Here is a 24,306-nt window from a genome sequence, read left to right as displayed (position 1 = left end):
ATATACATCCTGCTATATCTCCCACATGGAAAATGCCAGGAGGCAAAAGTGGGGCTTATGTTTAGACTTTCTCGGAACTGCTTCAAATCAACTAGATATCTTTGTGCTGTAAATCTCCCAACAGACAAACGCAAAAGCAGCAAACATCTCGCTGTATGTCCCACATCCAAAGTGCCAAGAGAGTAATGTAGAGCTTGCTCTCCCTGTCTTTGAGTACAGTTTTCAGTGTCCCGGTTACCTCTTTGCTAACATTCTCTTCAGAGCTGCAGTGAAACCAGGAACCACGTGGAGAAGGCACCCACACTGAAAATGCCTGGAAGGAACATTGGGGCTTCTTCTCAGTGTCTCTGACATAGGGTTTCACTGTCCCGGGAAAGTCTCTGCTAACACCCTGCAGAGCGCAGTGCCCAATATACAGAAACGTCTTGCGGTATCTCCTACAGGGAAAGTGACAAGAGGGAATTCTCGATCTTGTTCTCAGTGTCTCTGAGAATTGCTCTGATTATCCGTGTGACCTCTTTGCTAAGACTCTCCAGAGAGCCTTCCTCAAAACCAACACACATCTTGACATATCTCCCACATTGATCGCAGTGTCTCCAGAAACGGCATTCAAGGAGCCAGGAACTTTTCTGCCCACACTGTCCATTGAGTTGTCCTCAAAACCAATATACATCCTGCTATATCTCCCACATGGAAAATGCCAGGAGGCAAAAGTGGGGATTATGTTTAGACTTTCTCGGAACTGCTTCAAATCAACTAGATATCTTTGTGCTGTAAATCTCCCAACAGACAAAGGCAAAAGCAGCAAACATCTCGCTGTATGTCCCACATCCAAAGTGCCAAGAGAGTAATGTAGAGCTTGCTCTCCCTGTCTTTGAGTACAGTTTTCAGTGTCCCGGTTACCTCTTTGCTAACATTCTCTTCAGAGCTGCATTGAAACCAGGAACCACGTGGAGAAGGCACCCACACTGAAAATGACTGGAAGGAACATTGGGGCTTCTTCTCAGTGTCTCTGATGTCGGGTTTCACTGTCCCGGGAAAGTCTCTGCTAACACCCTGCAGAGCGCAGTGCCCAATATACAGAAACGTCTTGCGGTATCTCCTACAGGGAAAGTGCCAGGAGGAATTGTGGAGCTTGGTCTCAGTGTCTCTGAGAATTGCTCTGATTATCCGTGTGACCTCTTTGCTAAGACTCTCCAGAGAGCCTTCCTCAAAACCAACACACATCTTGACATATCTCCCTCATTGATCGCAGTGTCTCCAGAAACGGCATTCAAGGAGCCAGGAACTTTTCTGCCTACACTGTCCATTGAGTTGTCCTCAAAACCAATATACATCCTGCTATATCTCCCACATGGAAAATGCCAGGAGGCAAAAGTGGGGATTATGTTTAGACTTTCTCGGAACTGCTTCAAATCAACTAGATATCTTTGTGCTGTAAATCTCCCAACAGACAAACGCAAAAGCAGCAAACATCTCGCTGTATGTCCCACATCCAAAGTGCCAAGAGAGTAATGTAGAGCTTGCTCTCCCTGTCTTTGAGTACAGTTTTCAGTGTCCCGGTTACCTCTTTGCTAACATTCTCTTCAGAGCTGCAGTGAAACCAGGAACCACGTGGAGAAGGCACCCACACTGAAAATGCCTGGAAGGAACATTGGGGCTTCTTCTCAGTGTCTCTGACATAGGGTTTCACTGTCCCGGGAAAGTCTCTGCTAACACCCTGCAGAGCGCAGTGCCCAATATACAGAAACGTCTTGCGGTATCTCCTACAGGGAAAGTGCCAGGAGGAATTGTGGAGCTTGGTCTCAGTGTCTCTGAGAATTGCTCTGATTATCCGTGTGACCTCTTTGCTAAGACTCTCCAGAGAGCCTTCCTCAAAACCAACACACATCTTGACATATCTCCCACATTGATCGCAGTGTCTCCAGAAACGGCATTCAAGGAGCCAGGAACTTTTCTGCCCACACTGTCCATTGAGTTGTCCTCAAAACCAATATACATCCTGCTATATCTCCCACATGGAAAATGCCAGGAGGGAAAAGTGGGGCTTATGTTTAGACTTTCTCGGAACTGCTTCAAATCAACTAGATATCTTTGTGCTGTAAATCTCCCAACAGACAAACGCAAAAGCAGCAAACATCTCGCTGTATGTCCCACATCCAAAGTGCCAAGAGAGTAATGTAGAGCTTGCTCTCCCTGTCTTTGAGTACAGTTTTCAGTGTCCCGGTTACCTCTTTGCTAACATTCTCTTCAGAGCTGCAGTGAAACCAGGAACCACGTGGAGAAGGCACCCACACTGAAAATGCCTGGAAGGTACATTGGGGCTTCTTCTCAGTGTCTCTGACATAGGGTTTCACTGTCCCGGGAAAGTCTCTGCTAACACCCTGCAGAGCGCAGTGCCCAATATACAGAAACGTCTTGCGGTATCTCCTACAGGGAAAGTGCCAAGAGGGAATTCTCGATCTTGGTCTCAGTGTCTCTGAGAATTGCTCTGATTATCCGTGTGACCTCTTTGCTAAGACTCTCCAGAGAGCCTTCCTCAAAACCAACACACATCTTGACATATCTCCCACATTGATCGCAGTGTCTCCAGAAACGGCATTCAAGGAGCCAGGAACTTTTCTGCCCACACTGTCCATTGAGTTGTCCTCAAAACCAATATACATCCTGCTATATCTCCCACATGGAAAATGCCAGGAGGCAAAAGTGGGGATTATGTTTAGACTTTCTCGGAACTGCTTCAAATCAACTAGATATCTTTGTGCTGTAAATCTCCCAACAGACAAACGCAAAAGCAGCAAACATCTCCCTGTATGTCCCACATCCAAAGTGCCAAGAGAGTAATGTAGAGCTTGCTCTCCCTGTCTTTGAGTACAGTTTTCAGTGTCCCGGTTACCTCTTTGCTAACATTCTCTTCAGAGCTGCAGTGAAACCAGGAACCACGTGGAGAAGGCACCCACACTGAAAATGACTGGAAGGAACATTGGGGCTTCTTCTCAGTGTCTCTGACATAGGGTTTCACTGTCCCGGGAAAGTCTCTGCTAACACCCTGCAGAGCGCAGTGCCCAATATACAGAAACGTCTTGCGGTATCTCCTACAGGGAAAGTGACAAGAGGGAATTCTCGATCTTGTTCTCAGTGTCTCTGAGAATTGCTCTGATTATCCGTGTGACCTCTTTGCTAAGACTCTCCAGAGAGCCTTCCTCAAAACCAACACACATCTTGACATATCTCCCACATTGATCGCAGTGTCTCCAGAAACGGCATTCAAGGAGCCAGGAACTTTTCTGCCCACACTGTCCATTGAGTTGTCCTCAAAACCAATATACATCCTGCTATATCTCCCACATGGAAAATGCCAGGAGGCAAAAGTGGGGATTATGTTTAGACTTTCTCGGAACTGCTTCAAATCAACTAGATATCTTTGTGCTGTAAATCTCCCAACAGACAAACGCAAAAGCAGCAAACATCTCGCTGTATGTCCCACATCCAAAGTGCCAAGAGAGTAATGTAGAGCTTGCTCTCCCTGTCTTTGAGTACAGTTTTCAGTGTCCCGGTTACCTCTTTGCTAACATTCTCTTCAGAGCTGCAGTGAAACCAGGAACCACGTGGAGAAGGCACCCACACTGAAAATGCCTGGAAGGTACATTGGGGCTTCTTCTCAGTGTCTCTGACATAGGGTTTCACTGTCCCGGGAAAGTCTCTGCTAACACCCTGCAGAGCGCAGTGCCCAATATACAGAAACGTCTTGCGGTATCTCCTACAGGGAAAGTGCCAAGAGGGAATTCTCGATCTTGTTCTCAGTGTCTCTGAGAATTGCTCTGATTATCCGTGTGACCTCTTTGCTAAGACTCTCCAGAGAGCCTTCCTCAAAACCAACACACATCTTGACATATCTCCCACATTGATCGCAGTGTCTCCAGAAACGGCATTCAAGGAGCCAGGAACTTTTCTGCCCACACTGTCCATTGAGTTGTCCTCAAAACCAATATACATCCTGCTATATCTCCCACATGGAAAATGCCAGGAGGGAAAAGTGGGGCTTATGTTTAGACTTTCTCGGAACTGCTTCAAATCAACTAGATATCTTTGTGCTGTAAATCTCCCAACAGACAAACGCAAAAGCAGCAAACATCTCGCTGTATGTCCCACATCCAAAGTGCCAAGAGAGTAATGTAGAGCTTGCTCTCCCTGTCTTTGAGTACAGTTTTCAGTGTCCCGGTTACCTCTTTGCTAACATTCTCTTCAGAGCTGCAGTGAAACCAGGAACCACATGGAGAAGGCACCCACACTGAAAATGACTGGAAGGAACATTGGGGCTTCTTCTCAGTGTCTCTGACATAGGGTTTCACTGTCCCGGGAAAGTCTCTGCTAACACCCTGCAGAGCGCAGTGCCCAATATACAGAAACGTCTTGCGGTATCTCCTACAGGGAAAGTGCCAAGAGGGAATTCTCGATCTTGGTCTCAGTGTCTCTGAGAATTGCTCTGATTATCCGTGTGACCTCTTTGCTAAGACTCTCCAGAGAGCCTTCCTCAAAACCAACACACATCTTGACATATCTCCCACATTGATCGCAGTGTCTCCAGAAACGGCATTCAAGGAGCCAGGAACTTTTCTGCCCACACTGTCCATTGAGTTGTCCTCAAAACCAATATACATCCTGCTATATCTCCCACATGGAAAATGCCAGGAGGCAAAAGTGGGGCTTATGTTTAGACTTTCTCGGAACTGCTTCAAATCAACTAGATATCTTTGTGCTGTAAATCTCCCAACAGACAAACGCAAAAGCAGCAAACATCTCGCTGTATGTCCCACATCCAAAGTGCCAAGAGAGTAATGTAGAGCTTGCTCTCCCTGTCTTTGAGTACAGTTTTCAGTGTCCCGGTTACCTCTTTGCTAACATTCTCTTCAGAGCTGCAGTGAAACCAGGAACCACGTGGAGAAGGCACCCACACTGAAAATGCCTGGAAGGTACATTGGGGCTTCTTCTCAGTGTCTCTGACATAGGGTTTCACTGTCCCGGGAAAGTCTCTGCTAACACCCTGCAGAGCGCAGTGCCCAATATACAGAAACGTCTTGCGGTATCTCCTACAGGGAAAGTGCCAGGAGGAATTGTGGAGCTTGGTCTCAGTGTCTCTGAGAATTGCTCTGATTATCCGTGTGACCTCTTTGCTAAGACTCTCCAGAGAGCCTTCCTCAAAACCAACACACATCTTGACATATCTCCCACATTGATCGCAGTGTCTCCAGAAACGGCATTCAAGGAGCCAGGAACTTTTCTGCCTACACTGTCCATTGAGTTGTCCTCAAAACCAATATACATCCTGCTATATCTCCCACATGGAAAATGCCAGGAGGCAAAAGTGGGGATTATGTTTAGACTTTCTCGGAACTGCTTCAAATCAACTAGATATCTTTGTGCTGTAAATCTCCCAACAGACAAACGCAAAAGCAGCAAACATCTCGCTGTATGTCCCACATCCAAAGTGCCAAGAGAGTAATGTAGAGCTTGCTCTCCCTGTCTTTGAGTACAGTTTTCAGTGTCCCGGTTACCTCTTTGCTAACATTCTCTTCAGAGCTGCAGTGAAACCAGGAACCACGTGGAGAAGGCACCCTCACTGAAAATGCCTGGAAGGAACATTGGGGCTTCTTCTCAGTGTCTCTGATGTCGGGTTTCACTGTCCCGGGAAAGTCTCTGCTAACACCCTGCAGAGCGCAGTGCCCAATATACAGAAACGTCTTGCGGTATCTCCTACAGGGAAAGTGCCAAGAGGGAATTCTCGATCTTGTTCTCAGTGTCTCTGAGAATTGCTCTGATTATCCGTGTGACCTCTTTGCTAAGACTCTCCAGAGAGCCTTCCTCAAAACCAACACACATCTTGACATATCTCCCACATTGATCGCAGTGTCTCCAGAAACGGCATTCAAGGAGCCAGGAACTTTTCTGCCCACACTGTCCATTGAGTTGTCCTCAAAACCAATATACATCCTGCTATATCTCCCACATGGAAAATGCCAGGAGGGAAAAGTGGGGCTTATGTTTAGACTTTCTCGGAACTGCTTCAAATCAACTAGATATCTTTGTGCTGTAAATCTCCCAACAGACAAACGCAAAAGCAGCAAACATCTCGCTGTATGTCCCACATCCAAAGTGCCAAGAGAGTAATGTAGAGCTTGCTCTCCCTGTCTTTGAGTACAGTTTTCAGTGTCCCGGTTACCTCTTTGCTAACATTCTCTTCAGAGCTGCAGTGAAACCAGGAACCACGTGGAGAAGGCACCCACACTGAAAATGCCTGGAAGGTACATTGGGGCTTCTTCTCAGTGTCTCTGACATAGGGTTTCACTGTCCCGGGAAAGTCTCTGCTAACGCCCTGCAGAGCGCAGTGCCCAATATACAGAAACGTCTTGCGGTATCTCCTACAGGGAAAGTGCCAAGAGGGAATTCTCGATCTTGGTCTCAGTGTCTCTGAGAATTGCTCTGATTATCCGTGTGACCTCTTTGCTAAGACTCTCCAGAGAGCCTTCCTCAAAACCAACACACATCTTGACATATCTCCCACATTGATCGCAGTGTCTCCAGAAACGGCATTCAAGGAGCCAGGAACTTTTCTGCCCACACTGTCCATTGAGTTGTCCTCAAAACCAATATACATCCTGCTATATCTCCCACATGGAAAATGCCAGGAGGGAAAAGTGGGGATTATGTTTAGACTTTCTCGGAACTGCTTCAAATCAACAAGATATCTTTGTGCTGTAAATCTCCCAACAGACAAACGCAAAAGCAGCAAACATCTCGCTGTATGTCCCACATCCAAAGTGCCAAGAGAGTAATGTAGAGCTTGCTCTCCCTGTCTTTGAGTACAGTTTTCAGTGTCCCGGTTACCTCTTTGCTAACATTCTCTTCAGAGCTGCAGTGAAACCAGGAACCACGTGGAGAAGGCACCCACACTGAAAATGCCTGGAAGGTACATTGGGGCTTCTTCTCAGTGTCTCTGACATAGGGTTTCACTGTCCCGGGAAAGTCTCTGCTAACGCCCTGCAGAGCGCAGTGCCCAATATACAGAAACGTCTTGCGGTATCTCCTACAGGGAAAGTGACAAGAGGGAATTCTCGATCTTGTTCTCAGTGTCTCTGAGAATTGCTCTGATTATCCGTGTGACCTCTTTGCTAAGACTCTCCAGAGAGCCTTCCTCAAAACCAACACACATCTTGACATATCTCCCACATTGATCGCAGTGTCTCCAGAAACGGCATTCAAGGAGTCAGGAACTTTTCTGCCCACACTGTCCATTGAGTTGTCCTCAAAACCAATATACATCCTGCTATATCACCCACATGGAAAATGCCAGGAGGCAAAAGTGGGGCTTATGTTTAGACTTTCTCGGAACTGCTTCAAATCAACAAGATATCTTTGTGCTGTAAATCTCCCAACAGACAAACGCAAAAGCAGCAAACATCTCGCTGTATGTCCCACATCCAAAGTGCCAAGAGAGTAATGTAGAGCTTGCTCTCCCTGTCTTTGAGTACAGTTTTCAGTGTCCCGGTTACCTCTTTGCTAACATTCTCTTCAGAGCTGCAGTGAAACCAGGAACCACGTGGAGAAGGCACCCACACTGAAAATGACTGGAAGGAACATTGGGGCTTCTTCTCAGTGTCTCTGACATAGGGTTTCACTGTCCCGGGAAAGTCTCTGCTAACACCCTGCAGAGCGCAGTGCCCAATATACAGAAACGTCTTGCGGTATCTCCTACAGGGAAAGTGCCAGGAGGAATTGTGGAGCTTGTTCTCAGTGTCTCTGAGAATTGCTCTGATTATCCGTGTGACCTCTTTGCTAAGACTCTCCAGAGAGCCTTCCTCAAAACCAACACACATCTTGACATATCTCCCACATTGATCGCAGTGTCTCCAGAAACGGCATTCAAGGAGCCAGGAACTTTTCTGCCTACACTGTCCATTGAGTTGTCCTCAAAACCAATATACATCCTGCTATATCTCCCACATGGAAAATGCCAGGAGGCAAAAGTGGGGATTATGTTTAGACTTTCTCGGAACTGCTTCAAATCAACTAGATATCTTTGTGCTGTAAATCTCCCAACAGCCAAACGCAAAAGCAGCAAACATCTCGCTGTATGTCCCACATCCAAAGTGCCAAGAGAGTAATGTAGAGCTTGCTCTCCCTGTCTTTGAGTACAGTTTTCAGTGTCCCGGTTACCTCTTTGCTAACATTCTCTTCAGAGCTGCAGTGAAACCAGGAACCACGTGGAGAAGGCACCCACACTGAAAATGCCTGGAAGGTACATTGGGGCTTCTTCTCAGTGTCTCTGACATAGGGTTTCACTGTCCCGGGAAAGTCTCTGCTAACGCCCTGCAGAGCGCAGTGCCCAATATACAGAAACGTCTTGCGGTATCTCCTACAGGGAAAGTGCCAAGAGGGAATTCTCGATCTTGGTCTCAGTGTCTCTGAGAATTGCTCTGATTATCCGTGTGACCTCTTTGCTAAGACTCTCCAGAGAGCCTTCCTCAAAACCAACACACATCTTGACATATCTCCCACATTGATCGCAGTGTCTCCAGAAACGGCATTCAAGGAGCCAGGAACTTTTCTGCCCACACTGTCCATTGAGTTGTCCTCAAAACCAATATACATCCTGCTATATCACCCACATGGAAAATGCCAGGAGGCAAAAGTGGGGATTATGTTTAGACTTTCTCGGAACTGCTTCAAATCAACAAGATATCTTTGTGCTGTAAATCTCCCAACAGACAAACGCAAAAGCAGCAAACATCTCGCTGTATGTCCCACATCCAAAGTGCCAAGAGAGTAATGTAGAGCTTGCTCTCCCTGTCTTTGAGTACAGTTTTCAGTGTCCCGGTTACCTCTTTGCTAACATTCTCTTCAGAGCTGCAGTGAAACCAGGAACCACGTGGAGAAGGCACCCACACTGAAAATGCCTGGAAGGAACATTGGGGCTTCTTCTCAGTGTCTCTGACATAGGGTTTCACTGTCCCGGGAAAGTCTCTGCTAACACCCTGCAGAGCGCAGTGCCCAATATACAGAAACGTCTTGCGGTATCTCCTACAGGGAAAGTGCCAGGAGGAATTGTGGAGCTTGGTCTCAGTGTCTCTGAGAATTGCTCTGATTATCCGTGTGACCTCTTTGCTAAGACTCTCCAGAGAGCCTTCCTCAAAACCAACACACATCTTGACATATCTCCCACATTGATCGCAGTGTCTCCAGAAATGGCATTCAAGGAGCCAGGAACTTTTCTGCCCACACTGTCCATTGAGTTGTCCTCAAAACCAATATACATCCTGCTATATCTCCCACATGGAAAATGCCAGGAGGCAAAAGTGGGGCTTATGTTTAGACTTTCTCGGAACTGCTTCAAATCAACTAGATATCTTTGTGCTGTAAATCTCCCAACAGACAAACGCAAAAGCAGCAAACATCTCGCTGTATGTCCCACATCCAAAGTGCCAAGAGAGTAATGTAGAGCTTGCTCTCCCTGTCTTTGAGTACAGTTTTCAGTGTCCCGGTTACCTCTTTGCTAACATTCTCTTCAGAGCTGCAGTGAAACCAGGAACCACGTGGAGAAGGCACCCTCACTGAAAATGCCTGGAAGGAACATTGGGGCTTCTTCTCAGTGTCTCTGATGTCGGGTTTCACTGTCCCGGGAAAGTCTCTGCTAACACCCTGCAGAGCGCAGTGCCCAATATACAGAAACGTCTTGCGGTATCTCCTACAGGGAAAGTGACAAGAGGGAATTCTCGATCTTGTTCTCAGTGTCTCTGAGAATTGCTCTGATTATCCGTGTGACCTCTTTGCTAAGACTCTCCAGAGAGCCTTCCTCAAAACCAACACACATCTTGACATATCTCCCACATTGATCGCAGTGTCTCCAGAAACGGCATTCAAGGAGCCAGGAACTTTTCTGCCCACACTGTCCATTGAGTTGTCCTCAAAACCAATATACATCCTGCTATATCTCCCACATGGAAAATGCCAGGAGGCAAAAGTGGGGATTATGTTTAGACTTTCTCGGAACTGCTTCAAATCAACTAGATATCTTTGTGCTGTAAATCTCCCAACAGACAAAGGCAAAAGCAGCAAACATCTCGCTGTATGTCCAACATCCAAAGTGCCAAGAGAGTAATGTAGAGCTTGCTCTCCCTGTCTTTGAGTACAGTTTTCAGTGTCCCGGTTACCTCTTTGCTAACATTCTCTTCAGAGCTGCAGTGAAACCAGGAACCACGTGGAGAAGGCACCCACACTGAAAATGACTGGAAGGAACATTGGGGCTTCTTCTCAGTGTCTCTGACATAGGGTTTCACTGTCCCGGGAAAGTCTCTGCTAACACCCTGCAGAGCGCAGTGCCCAATATACAGAAACGTCTTGCGGTATCTCCTACAGGGAAAGTGCCAAGAGGGAATTCTCGATCTTGTTCTCAGTGTCTCTGAGAATTGCTCTGATTATCCGTGTGACCTCTTTGCTAAGACTCTCCAGAGAGACGTCCTCAAAACCAACACACATCTTGACATATCTCCCACATTGATCGCAGTGTCTCCAGAAACGGCATTCAAGGAGCCAGGAACTTTTCTGCCCACACTGTCCATTGAGTTGTCCTCAAAACCAATATACATCCTGCTATATCTCCCACATGGAAAATGCCAGGAGGGAAAAGTGGGGATTATGTTTAGACTTTCTCGGAACTGCTTCAAATCAACTAGATATCTTTGTGCTGTAAATCTCCCAACAGACAAACGCAAAAGCAGCAAACATCTCGCTGTATGTCCCACATCCAAAGTGCCAAGAGAGTAATGTAGAGCTTGCTCTCCCTGTCTTTGAGTACAGTTTTCAGTGTCCCGGTTACCTCTTTGCTAACATTCTCTTCAGAGCTGCAGTGAAACCAGGAACCACGTGGAGAAGGCACCCACACTGAAAATGCCTGGAAGGAACATTGGGGCTTCTTCTCAGTGTCTCTGACATAGGGTTTCACTGTCCCGGGAAAGTCTCTGCTAACACCCTGCAGAGCGCAGTGCCCAATATACAGAAACGTCTTGCGGTATCTCCTACAGGGAAAGTGCCAAGAGGGAATTCTCGATCTTGTTCTCAGTGTCTCTGAGAATTGCTCTGATTATCCGTGTGACCTCTTTGCTAAGACTCTCCAGAGAGCCTTCCTCAAAACCAACACACATCTTGACATATCTCCCACATTGATCGCAGTGTCTCCAGAAACGGCATTCAAGGAGCCAGGAACTTTTCTGCCCACACTGTCCATTGAGTTGTCCTCAAAACCAATATACATCCTGCTATATCTCCCACATGGAAAATGCCAGGAGGGAAAAGTGGGGCTTATGTTTAGACTTTCTCGGAACTGCTTCAAATCAACTAGATATCTTTGTGCTGTAAATCTCCCAACAGACAAACGCAAAAGCAGCAAACATCTCGCTGTATGTCCCACATCCAAAGTGCCAAGAGAGTAATGTAGAGCTTGCTCTCCCTGTCTTTGAGTACAGTTTTCAGTGTCCCGGTTACCTCTTTGCTAACATTCTCTTCAGAGCTGCAGTGAAACCAGGAACCACGTGGAGAAGGCACCCTCACTGAAAATGCCTGGAAGGAACATTGGGGCTTCTTCTCAGTGTCTCTGATGTCGGGTTTCACTGTCCCGGGAAAGTCTCTGCTAACACCCTGCAGAGCGCAGTGCCCAATATACAGAAACGTCTTGCGGTATCTCCTACAGGGAAAGTGACAAGAGGGAATTCTCGATCTTGTTCTCAGTGTCTCTGAGAATTGCTCTGATTATCCGTGTGACCTCTTTGCTAAGACTCTCCAGAGAGCCTTCCTCAAAACCAACACACATCTTGACATATCTCCCACATTGATCGCAGTGTCTCCAGAAATGGCATTCAAGGAGCCAGGAACTTTTCTGCCCACACTGTCCATTGAGTTGTCCTCAAAACCAATATACATCCTGCTATATCTCCCACATGGAAAATGCCAGGAGGGAAAAGTGGGGCTTATGTTTAGACTTTCTCGGAACTGCTTCAAATCAACTAGATATCTTTGTGCTGTAAATCTCCCAACAGACAAACGCAAAAGCAGCAAACATCTCGCTGTATGTCCCACATCCAAAGTGCCAAGAGAGTAATGTAGAGCTTGCTCTCCCTGTCTTTGAGTACAGTTTTCAGTGTCCCGGTTACCTCTTTGCTAACATTCTCTTCAGAGCTGCAGTGAAACCAGGAACCACGTGGAGAAGGCACCCACACTGAAAATGCCTGGAAGGTACATTGGGGCTTCTTCTCAGTGTCTCTGACATAGGGTTTCACTGTCCCGGGAAAGTCTCTGCTAACACCCTGCAGAGCGCAGTGCCCAATATACAGAAACGTCTTGCGGTATCTCCTACAGGGAAAGTGCCAAGAGGGAATTCTCGATCTTGTTCTCAGTGTCTCTGAGAATTGCTCTGATTATCCGTGTGACCTCTTTGCTAAGACTCTCCAGAGAGCCTTCCTCAAAACCAACACACATCTTGACATATCTCCCACATTGATCGCAGTGTCTCCAGAAACGGCATTCAAGGAGCCAGGAACTTTTCTGCCTACACTGTCCATTGAGTTGTCCTCAAAACCAATATACATCCTGCTATATCTCCCACATGGAAAATGCCAGGAGGCAAAAGTGGGGATTATGTTTAGACTTTCTCGGAACTGCTTCAAATCAACTAGATATCTTTGTGCTGTAAATCTCCCAACAGCCAAAGGCAAAAGCAGCAAACATCTCGCTGTATGTCCCACATCCAAAGTGCCAAGAGAGTAATGTAGAGCTTGCTCTCCCTGTCTTTGAGTACAGTTTTCAGTGTCCCGGTTACCTCTTTGCTAACATTCTCTTCAGAGCTGCAGTGAAACCAGGAACCACGTGGAGAAGGCACCCTCACTGAAAATGCCTGGAAGGAACATTGGGGCTTCTTCTCAGTGTCTCTGATGTCGGGTTTCACTGTCCCGGGAAAGTCTCTGCTAACACCCTGCAGAGCGCAGTGCCCAATATACAGAAACGTCTTGCGGTATCTCCTACAGGGAAAGTGCCAAGAGGGAATTCTCGATCTTGTTCTCAGTGTCTCTGAGAATTGCTCTGATTATCCGTGTGACCTCTTTGCTAAGACTCTCCAGAGAGCCTTCCTCAAAACCAACACACATCTTGACATATCTCCCACATTGATCGCAGTGTCTCCAGAAACGGCATTCAAGGAGCCAGGAACTTTTCTGCCCACACTGTCCATTGAGTTGTCCTCAAAACCAATATACATCCTGCTATATCACCCACATGGAAAATGCCAGGAGGCAAAAGTGGGGATTATGTTTAGACTTTCTCGGAACTGCTTCAAATCAACTAGATATCTTTGTGCTGTAAATCTCCCAACAGACAAACGCAAAAGCAGCAAACATCTCGCTGTATGTCCCACATCCAAAGTGCCAAGAGAGTAATGTAGAGCTTGCTCTCCCTGTCTTTGAGTACAGTTTTCAGTGTCCCGGTTACCTCTTTGCTAACATTCTCTTCAGAGCTGCAGTGAAACCAGGAACCACGTGGAGAAGGCACCCACACTGAAAATGCCTGGAAGGAACATTGGGGCTTCTTCTCAGTGTCTCTGACATAGGGTTTCACTGTCCCGGGAAAGTCTCTGCTAACACCCTGCAGAGCGCAGTGCCCAATATACAGAAACGTCTTGCGGTATCTCCTACAGGGAAAGTGCCAAGAGGGAATTCTCGATCTTGTTCTCAGTGTCTCTGAGAATTGCTCTGATTATCCGTGTGACCTCTTTGCTAAGACTCTCCAGAGAGCCTTCCTCAAAACCAACACACATCTTGACATATCTCCCACATTGATCGCAGTGTCTCCAGAAACGGCATTCAAGGAGCCAGGAACTTTTCTGCCTACACTGTCCATTGAGTTGTCCTCAAAACCAATATACATCCTGCTATATCTCCCACATGGAAAATGCCAGGAGGCAAAAGTGGGGATTATGTTTAGACTTTCTCGGAACTGCTTCAAATCAACTAGATATCTTTGTGCTGTAAATCTCCCAACAGCCAAAGGCAAAAGCAGCAAACATCTCGCTGTATGTCCCACATCCAAAGTGCCAAGAGAGTAATGTAGAGCTTGCTCTCCCTGTCTTTGAGTACAGTTTTCAGTGTCCCGGTTACCTCTTTGCTAACATTCTCTTCAGAGCTGCAGTGAAACCAGGAACCACGTGGAGAAGGCACCCTCACTGAAAATGCCTGGAAGGAACATTGGGGCTTCTTCTCAGTGTCTCTGATGTCGGGTTTCACTGTCCCGGGAAAGTCTCTGCTAACACCCTGCAGAGCGCAGTGCCCAATATACAGAAACGTCTTGCGGTATCTCCTACAGGGAAAGTGACAAGAGGGAATTCTCGATCTTGTTCTCAGTGTCTCTGAGAATTGCTCTGATTATCCGTGTGACCTCTTTGCTAAGACTCTCCAGAGAGCCTTCCTCAAAACCAACACACATCTTGACATATCTCCCACATTGATCGCAGTGTCTCCAGAAACGGCATTCAAGGAGCCAGGAACTTTTCTGCCCACACTGTCCATTGAGTTGTCCTCAAAACCAATATACATCCTGCTATATCTCCCACATGGAAAATGCCAGGAGGGAAAAGTGGGGCTTATGTTTAGACTTTCTCGGAACTGCTTCAAATCAACTAGATATCTTTGTGCTGTAAATCTCCCAACAGACAAACGCAAAAGCAGCAAACATCTCGCTGTATGTCCCACATCCAAAGTGCCAAGAGAGTAATGTAGAGCTTGCTCTCCCTGTCTTTGAGTACAGTTTTCAGTGTCCCGGTTACCTCTTTGCTAACATTCTCTTCAGAGCTGCAGTGAAACCAGGAACCACGTGGAGAAGGCACCCTCACTGAAAATGCCTGGAAGGAACATTGGGGCTTCTTCTCAGTGTCTCTGATGTCGGGTTTCACTGTCCCGGGAAAGTCTCTGCTAACACCCTGCAGAGCGCAGTGCCCAATATACAGAAACGTCTTGCGGTATCTCCTACAGGGAAAGTGACAAGAGGGAATTCTCGATCTTGTTCTCAGTGTCTCTGAGAATTGCTCTGATTATCCGTGTGACCTCTTTGCTAAGACTCTCCAGAGAGCCTTCCTCAAAACCAACACACATCTTGACATATCTCCCACATTGATCGCAGTGTCTCCAGAAACGGCATTCAAGGAGCCAGGAACTTTTCTGCCCACACTGTCCATTGAGTTGTCCTCAAAACCAATATACATCCTGCTATATCTCCCACATGGAAAATGCCAGGAGGGAAAAGTGGGGCTTATGTTTAGACTTTCTCGGAACTGCTTCAAATCAACTAGATATCTTTGTGCTGTAAATCTCCCAACAGACAAACGCAAAAGCAGCAAACATCTCGCTGTATGTCCCACATCCAAAGTGCCAAGAGAGTAATGTAGAGCTTGCTCTCCCTGTCTTTGAGTACAGTTTTCAGTGTCCCGGTTACCTCTTTGCTAACATTCTCTTCAGAGCTGCAGTGAAACCAGGAACCACGTGGAGAAGGCACCCACACTGAAAATGCCTGGAAGGTACATTGGGGCTTCTTCTCAGTGTCTCTGACATAGGGTTTCACTGTCCCGGGAAAGTCTCTGCTAACACCCTGCAGAGCGCAGTGCCCAATATACAGAAACGTCTTGCGGTATCTCCTACAGGGAAAGTGCCAAGAGGGAATTCTCGATCTTGTTCTCAGTGTCTCTGAGAATTGCTCTGATTATCCGTGTGACCTCTTTGCTAAGACTCTCCAGAGAGCCTTCCTCAAAACCAACACACATCTTGACATATCTCCCACATTGATCGCAGTGTCTCCAGAAACGGCATTCAAGGAGCCAGGAACTTTTCTGCCCACACTGTCCATTGAGTTGTCCTCAAAACCAATATACATCCTGCTATATCACCCACATGGAAAATGCCAGGAGGCAAAAGTGGGGATTATGTTTAGACTTTCTCGGAACTGCTTCAAATCAACTAGATATCTTTGTGCTGTAAATCTCCCAACAGCCAAAGGCAAAAGCAGCAAACATCTCGCTGTATGTCCCACATCCAAAGTGCCAAGAGAGTAATGTAGAGCTTGCTCTCCCTGTCTTTGAGTACAGTTTTCAGTGTCCCGGTTACCTCTTTGCTAACATTCTCTTCAGAGCTGCAGTGAAACCAGGAACCACGTGGAGAAGGCACCCACACTGAAAATGCCTGGAAGGAACATTGGGGCTTCTTCTCAGTGTCTCTGACATAGGGTTTCACTGTCCCAGGAAAGTCTCTGCTAACACCCTGCAGAGCGCAGTGCCCAATATACAGAAACGTCTTGCGGTATCTCCTACAGGGAAAGTGCCAAGAGGGAATTCTCGATCTTGTTCTCAGTGTCTCTGAGAATTGCTCTGATTATCCGTGTGACCTCTTTGCTAAGACTCTCCAGAGAGCCTTCCTCAAAACCAACACACATCTTGACATATCTCCCACATTGATCGCAGTGTCTCCAGAAACGGCATTCAAGGAGCCAGGAACTTTTCTGCCTACACTGTCCATTGAGTTGTCCTCAAAACCAATATACATCCTGCTATATCTCCCACATGGAAAATGCCAGGAGGCAAAAGTGGGGATTATGTTTAGACTTTCTCGGAACTGCTTCAAATCAACTAGATATCTTTGTGCTGTAAATCTCCCAACAGCCAAAGGCAAAAGCAGCAAACATCTCGCTGTATGTCCCACATCCAAAGTGCCAAGAGAGTAATGTAGAGCTTGCTCTCCCTGTCTTTGAGTACAGTTTTCAGTGTCCCGGTTACCTCTTTGCTAACATTCTCTTCAGAGCTGCAGTGAAACCAGGAACCACGTGGAGAAGGCACCCACACTGAAAATGACTGGAAGGAACATTGGGGCTTCTTCTCAGTGTCTCTGATGTCGGGTTTCACTGTCCCGGGAAAGTCTCTGCTAACACCCTGCAGAGCGCAGTGCCCAATATACAGAAACGTCTTGCGGTATCTCCTACAGGGAAAGTGACAAGAGGGAATTCTCGATCTTGTTCTCAGTGTCTCTGAGAATTGCTCTGATTATCCGTGTGACCTCTTTGCTAAGACTCTCCAGAGAGCCTTCCTCAAAACCAACACACATCTTGACATATCTCCCACATTGATCGCAGTGTCTCCAGAAACGGCATTCAAGGAGCCAGGAACTTTTCTGCCCACACTGTCCATTGAGTTGTCCTCAAAACCAATATACATCCTGCTATATCTCCCACATGGAAAATGCCAGGAGGGAAAAGTGGGGCTTATGTTTAGACTTTCTCGGAACTGCTTCAAATCAACTAGATATCTTTGTGCTGTAAATCTCCCAACAGCCAAACGCAAAAGCAGCAAACATCTCGCTGTATGTCCCACATCCAAAGTGCCAAGAGAGTAATGTAGAGCTTGCTCTCCCTGTCTTTGAGTACAGTTTTCAGTGTCCCGGTTACCTCTTTGCTAACATTCTCTTCAGAGCTGCAGTGAAACCAGGAACCACGTGGAGAAGGCACCCACACTGAAAATGCCTGGAAGGTACATTGGGGCTTCTTCTCAGTGTCTCTGACATAGGGTTTCACTGTCCCGGGAAAGTCTCTGCTAACACCCTGCAGAGCGCAGTGCCCAATATACAGAAACGTCTTGCGGTATCTCCTACAGGGAAAGTGCCAAGAGGGAATTCTCGATCTTGTTCTCAGTGTCTCTGAGAATTGCTCTGATTATCCGTGTGACCTCTTTGCTAAGACTCTCCAGAGAGCCTTCCTCAAAACCAACACACATCTTGACATATCTCCCACATTGATCGCAGTGTCTCCAGAAACGGCATTCAAGGAGCCAGGAACTTTTCTGCCCACACTGTCCATTGAGTTGTCCTCAAAACCAATATACATCCTGCTATATCTCCCACATGGAAAATGCCAGGAGGGAAAAGTGGGGCTTATGTTTAGACTTTCTCGGAACTGCTTCAAATCAACTAGATATCTTTGTGCTGTAAATCTCCCAACAGACAAACGCAAAAGCAGCAAACATCTCGCTGTATGTCCCACATCCAAAGTGCCAAGAGAGTAATGTAGAGCTTGCTCTCCCTGTCTTTGAGTACAGTTTTCAGTGTCCCGGTTACCTCTTTGCTAACATTCTCTTCAGAGCTGCAGTGAAACCAGGAACCACGTGGAGAAGGCACCCTCACTGAAAATGCCTGGAAGGAACATTGGGGCTTCTTCTCAGTGTCTCTGATGTCGGGTTTCACTGTCCCGGGAAAGTCTCTGCTAACACCCTGCAGAGCGCAGTGCCCAATATACAGAAACGTCTTGCGGTATCTCCTACAGGGAAAGTGACAAGAGGGAATTCTCGATCTTGTTCTCAGTGTCTCTGAGAATTGCTCTGATTATCCGTGTGACCTCTTTGCTAAGACTCTCCAGAGAGCCTTCCTCAAAACCAACACACATCTTGACATATCTCCCACATTGATCGCAGTGTCTCCAGAAACGGCATTCAAGGAGCCAGGAACTTTTCTGCCCACACTGTCCATTGAGTTGTCCTCAAAACCAATATACATCCTGCTATATCTCCCACATGGAAAATGCCAGGAGGGAAAAGTGGGGCTTATGTTTAGACTTTCTCGGAACTGCTTCAAATCAACTAGATATCTTTGTGCTGTAAATCTCCCAACAGCCAAAGGCAAAAGCAGCAAACATCTCGCTGTATGTCCCACATCCAAAGTGCCAAGAGAGTAATGTAGAGCTTGCTCTCCCTGTCTTTGAGTACAGTTTTCAGTGTCCCGGTTACCTCTTTGCTAACATTCTCTTCAGAGCTGCAGTGAAACCAGGAACCACGTGGAGAAGGCACCCACACTGAAAATGCCTGGAAGGTACATTGGGGCTTCTTCTCAGTGTCTCTGACATAGGGTTTCACTGTCCCGGGAAAGTCTCTGCTAACACCCTGCAGAGCGCAGTGCCCAATATACAGAAACGTCTTGCGGTATCTCCTACAGGGAAAGTGCCAAGAGGGAATTCTCGATCTTGTTCTCAGTGTCTCTGAGAATTGCTCTGATTATCCGTGTGACCTCTTTGCTAAGACTCTCCAGAGAGCCTTCCTCAAAACCAACACACATCTTGACATATCTCCCACATTGATCGCAGTGTCTCCAGAAACGGCATTCAAGGAGCCAGGAACTTTTCTGCCTACACTGTCCATTGAGTTGTCCTCAAAACCAATATACATCCTGCTATATCTCCCACATGGAAAATGCCAGGAGGCAAAAGTGGGGATTATGTTTAGACTTTCTCGGAACTGCTTCAAATCAACTAGATATCTTTGTGCTGTAAATCTCCCAACAGCCAAAGGCAAAAGCAGCAAACATCTCGCTGTATGTCCCACATCCAAAGTGCCAAGAGAGTAATGTAGAGCTTGCTCTCCCTGTCTTTGAGTACAGTTTTCAGTGTCCCGGTTACCTCTTTGCTAACATTCTCTTCAGAGCTGCAGTGAAACCAGGAACCACGTGGAGAAGGCACCCTCACTGAAAATGCCTGGAAGGAACATTGGGGCTTCTTCTCAGTGTCTCTGATGTCGGGTTTCACTGTCCCGGGAAAGTCTCTGCTAACACCCTGCAGAGCGCAGTGCCCAATATACAGAAACGTCTTGCGGTATCTCCTACAGGGAAAGTGCCAAGAGGGAATTCTTGATCTTGTTCTCAGTGTCTCTGAGAATTGCTCTGATTATCCGTGTGACCTCTTTGCTAAGACTCTCCAGAGAGCCTTCCTCAAAACCAACACACATCTTGACATATCTCCCACATTGATCGCAGTGTCTCCAGAAACGGCATTCAAGGAGCCAGGAACTTTTCTGCCCACACTGTCCATTGAGTTGTCCTCAAAACCAATATACATCCTGCTATATCACCCACATGGAAAATGCCAGGAGGCAAAAGTGGGGATTATGTTTAGACTTTCTCGGAACTGCTTCAAATCAACTAGATATCTTTGTGCTGTAAATCTCCCAACAGCCAAAGGCAAAAGCAGCAAACATCTCGCTGTATGTCCCACATCCAAAGTGCCAAGAGAGTAATGTAGAGCTTGCTCTCCCTGTCTTTGAGTACAGTTTTCAGTGTCCCGGTTACCTCTTTGCTAACATTCTCTTCAGAGCTGCAGTGAAACCAGGAACCACGTGGAGAAGGCACCCTCACTGAAAATGCCTGGAAGGAACATTGGGGCTTCTTCTCAGTGTCTCTGATGTCGGGTTTCACTGTCCCGGGAAAGTCTCTGCTAACACCCTGCAGAGCGCAGTGCCCAATATACAGAAACGTCTTGCGGTATCTCCTACAGGGAAAGTGCCAAGAGGGAATTCTTGATCTTGTTCTCAGTGTCTCTGAGAATTGCTCTGATTATCCGTGTGACCTCTTTGCTAAGACTCTCCAGAGAGCCTTCCTCAAAACCAACACACATCTTGACATATCTCCCACATTGATCGCAGTGTCTCCAGAAACGGCATTCAAGGAGCCAGGAACTTTTCTGCCCACACTGTCCATTGAGTTGTCCTCAAAACCAATATACATCCTGCTATATCACCCACATGGAAAATGCCAGGAGGCAAAAGTGGGGATTATGTTTAGACTTTCTCGGAACTGCTTCAAATCAACTAGATATCTTTGTGCTGTAAATCTCCCAACAGAGAAACGCAAAAGCAGCAAACATCTCGCTGTATGTCCCACATCCAAAGTGCCAAGAGAGTAATGTAGAGCTTGCTCTCCCTGTCTTTGAGTACAGTTTTCAGTGTCCCGGTTACCTCTTTGCTAACATTCTCTTCAGAGCTGCAGTGAATCCAGGAACCACGTGGAGAAGGCACCCACACTGAAAATGCCTGGAAGGAACATTGGGGCTTCTTCTCAGTGTCTCTGACATAGGGTTTCACTGTCCCGGGAAAGTCTCTGCTAACACCCTGCAGAGCGCAGTGCCCAATATACAGAAACGTCTTGCGGTATCTCCTACAGGGAAAGTGCCAAGAGGGAATTCTCGATCTTGTTCTCAGTGTCTCTGAGAATTGCTCTGATTATCCGTGTGACCTCTTTGCTAAGACTCTCCAGAGAGCCTTCCTCAAAACCAACACACATCTTGACATATCTCCCACATTGATCGCAGTGTCTCCAGAAACGGCATTCAAGGAGCCAGGAACTTTTCTGCCCACACTGTCCATTGAGTTGTCCTCAAAACCAATATACATCCTGCTATATCTCCCACATGGAAAATGCCAGGAGGGAAAAGTGGGGCTTATGTTTAGACTTTCTCGGAACTGCTTCAAATCAACTAGATATCTTTGTGCTGTAAATCTCCCAACAGACAAACGCAAAAGCAGCAAACATCTCGCTGTATGTCCCACATCCAAAGTGCCAAGAGAGTAATGTAGAGCTTGCTCTCCCTGTCTTTGAGTACAGTTTTCAGTGTCCCGGTTACCTCTTTGCTAACATTCTCTTCAGAGCTGCAGTGAAACCAGGAACCACGTGGAGAAGGCACCCTCACTGAAAATGCCTGGAAGGAACATTGGGGCTTCTTCTCAGTGTCTCTGATGTCGGGTTTCACTGTCCCGGGAAAGTCTCTGCTAACACCCTGCAGAGCGCAGTGCCCAATATACAGAAACGTCTTGCGGTATCTCCTACAGGGAAAGTGCCAAGAGGGAATTCTCGATCTTGTTCTCAGTGTCTCTGAGAATTGCTCTGATTATCCGTGTGACCTCTTTGCTAAGACTCTCCAGAGAGCCTTCCTCAAAACCAACACACATCTTGACATATCTCCCACATTGATCGCAGTGTCTCCAGAAACGGCATTCAAGGAGCCAGGAACTTTTCTGCCCACACTGTCCATTGAGTTGTCCTCAAAACCAATATACATCCTGCTATATCTCCCACATGGAAAATGCCAGGAGGGAAAAGTGGGGCTTATGTTTAGACTTTCTCGGAACTGCTTCAAATCAACTAGATATCTTTGTGCTGTAAATCTCCCAACAGACAAACGCAAAAGCAGCAAACATCTCGCTGTATGTCCCACATCCAAAGTGCCAAGAGAGTAATGTAGAGCTTGCTCTCCCTGTCTTTGAGTACAGTTTTCAGTGTCCCGGTTACCTCTTTGCTAACATTCTCTTCAGAGCTGCAGTGAAACCAGGAACCACGTGGAGAAGGCACCCACACTGAAAATGCCTGGAAGGTACATTGGGGCTTCTTCTCAGTGTCTCTGACATAGGGTTTCACTGTCCCGGGAAAGTCTCTGCTAACACCCTGCAGAGCGCAGTGCCCAATATACAGAAACGTCTTGCGGTATCTCCTACAGGGAAAGTGCCAAGAGGGAATTCTCGATCTTGTTCTCAGTGTCTCTGAGAATTGCTCTGATTATCCGTGTGACCTCTTTGCTAAGACTCTCCAGAGAGCCTTCCTCAAAACCAACACACATCTTGACATATCTCCCACATTGATCGCAGTGTCTCCAGAAACGGCATTCAAGGAGCCAGGAACTTTTCTGCCTACACTGTCCATTGAGTTGTCCTCAAAACCAATATACATCCTGCTATATCTCCCACATGGAAAATGCCAGGAGGCAAAAGTGGGGATTATGTTTAGACTTTCTCGGAACTGCTTCAAATCAACTAGATATCTTTGTGCTGTAAATCTCCCAACAGCCAAAGGCAAAAGCAGCAAACATCTCGCTGTATGTCCCACATCCAAAGTGCCAAGAGAGTAATGTAGAGCTTGCTCTCCCTGTCTTTGAGTACAGTTTTCAGTGTCCCGGTTACCTCTTTGCTAACATTCTCTTCAGAGCTGCAGTGAAACCAGGAACCACGTGGAGAAGGCACCCTCACTGAAAATGCCTGGAAGGAACATTGGGGCTTCTTCTCAGTGTCTCTGATGTCGGGTTTCACTGTCCCGGGAAAGTCTCTGCTAACACCCTGCAGAGCGCAGTGCCCAATATACAGAAACGTCTTGCGGTATCTCCTACAGGGAAAGTGCCAAGAGGGAATTCTCGATCTTGTTCTCAGTGTCTCTGAGAATTGCTCTGATTATCCGTGTGACCTCTTTGCTAAGACTCTCCAGAGAGCCTTCCTCAAAACCAACACACATCTTGACATATCTCCCACATTGATCGCAGTGTCTCCAGAAACGGCATTCAAGGAGCCAGGAACTTTTCTGCCCACACTGTCCATTGAGTTGTCCTCAAAACCAATATACATCCTGCTATATCACCCACATGGAAAATGCCAGGAGGCAAAAGTGGGGATTATGTTTAGACTTTCTCGGAACTGCTTCAAATCAACTAGATATCTTTGTGCTGTAAATCTCCCAACAGACAAACGCAAAAGCAGCAAACATCTCGCTGTATGTCCCACATCCAAAGTGCCAAGAGAGTAATGTAGAGCTTGCTCTCCCTGTCTTTGAGTACAGTTTTCAGTGTCCCGGTTACCTCTTTGCTAACATTCTCTTCAGAGCTGCAGTGAAACCAGGAACCACGTGGAGAAGGCACCCACACTGAAAATGCCTGGAAGGAACATTGGGGCTTCTTCTCAGTGTCTCTGACATAGGGTTTCACTGTCCCGGGAAAGTCTCTGCTAACACCCTGCAGAGCGCAGTGCCCAATATACAGAAACGTCTTGCGGTATCTCCTACAGGGAAAGTGCCAAGAGGGAATTCTCGATCTTGTTCTCAGTGTCTCTGAGAATTGCTCTGATTATCCGTGTGACCTCTTTGCTAAGACTCTCCAGAGAGCCTTCCTCAAAACCAACACACATCTTGACATATCTCCCACATTGATCGCAGTGTCTCCAGAAACGGCATTCAAGGAGCCAGGAACTTTTCTGCCTACACTGTCCATTGAGTTGTCCTCAAAACCAATATACATCCTGCTATATCTCCCACATGGAAAATGCCAGGAGGCAAAAGTGGGGCTTATGTTTAGACTTTCTCGGAACTGCTTCAAATCAACTAGATATCTTTGTGCTGTAAATCTCCCAACAGCCAAAGGCAAAAGCAGCAAACATCTCGCTGTATGTCCCACATCCAAAGTGCCAAGAGAGTAATGTAGAGCTTGCTCTCCCTGTCTTTGAGTACAGTTTTCAGTGTCCCGGTTACCTCTTTGCTAACATTCTCTTCAGAGCTGCAGTGAAACCAGGAACCACGTGGAGAAGGCACCCTCACTGAAAATGCCTGGAAGGAACATTGGGGCTTCTTCTCAGTGTCTCTGATGTCGGGTTTCACTGTCCCG

The sequence above is a fragment of the Larus michahellis genome, chromosome 10, assembly GCF_964199755.1.
Source record: "Larus michahellis chromosome 10, bLarMic1.1, whole genome shotgun sequence".
Lineage (NCBI taxonomy): Eukaryota > Metazoa > Chordata > Aves > Charadriiformes > Laridae > Larus > Larus michahellis.
Note: the sequence above shows the minus strand (reverse complement) of the source record.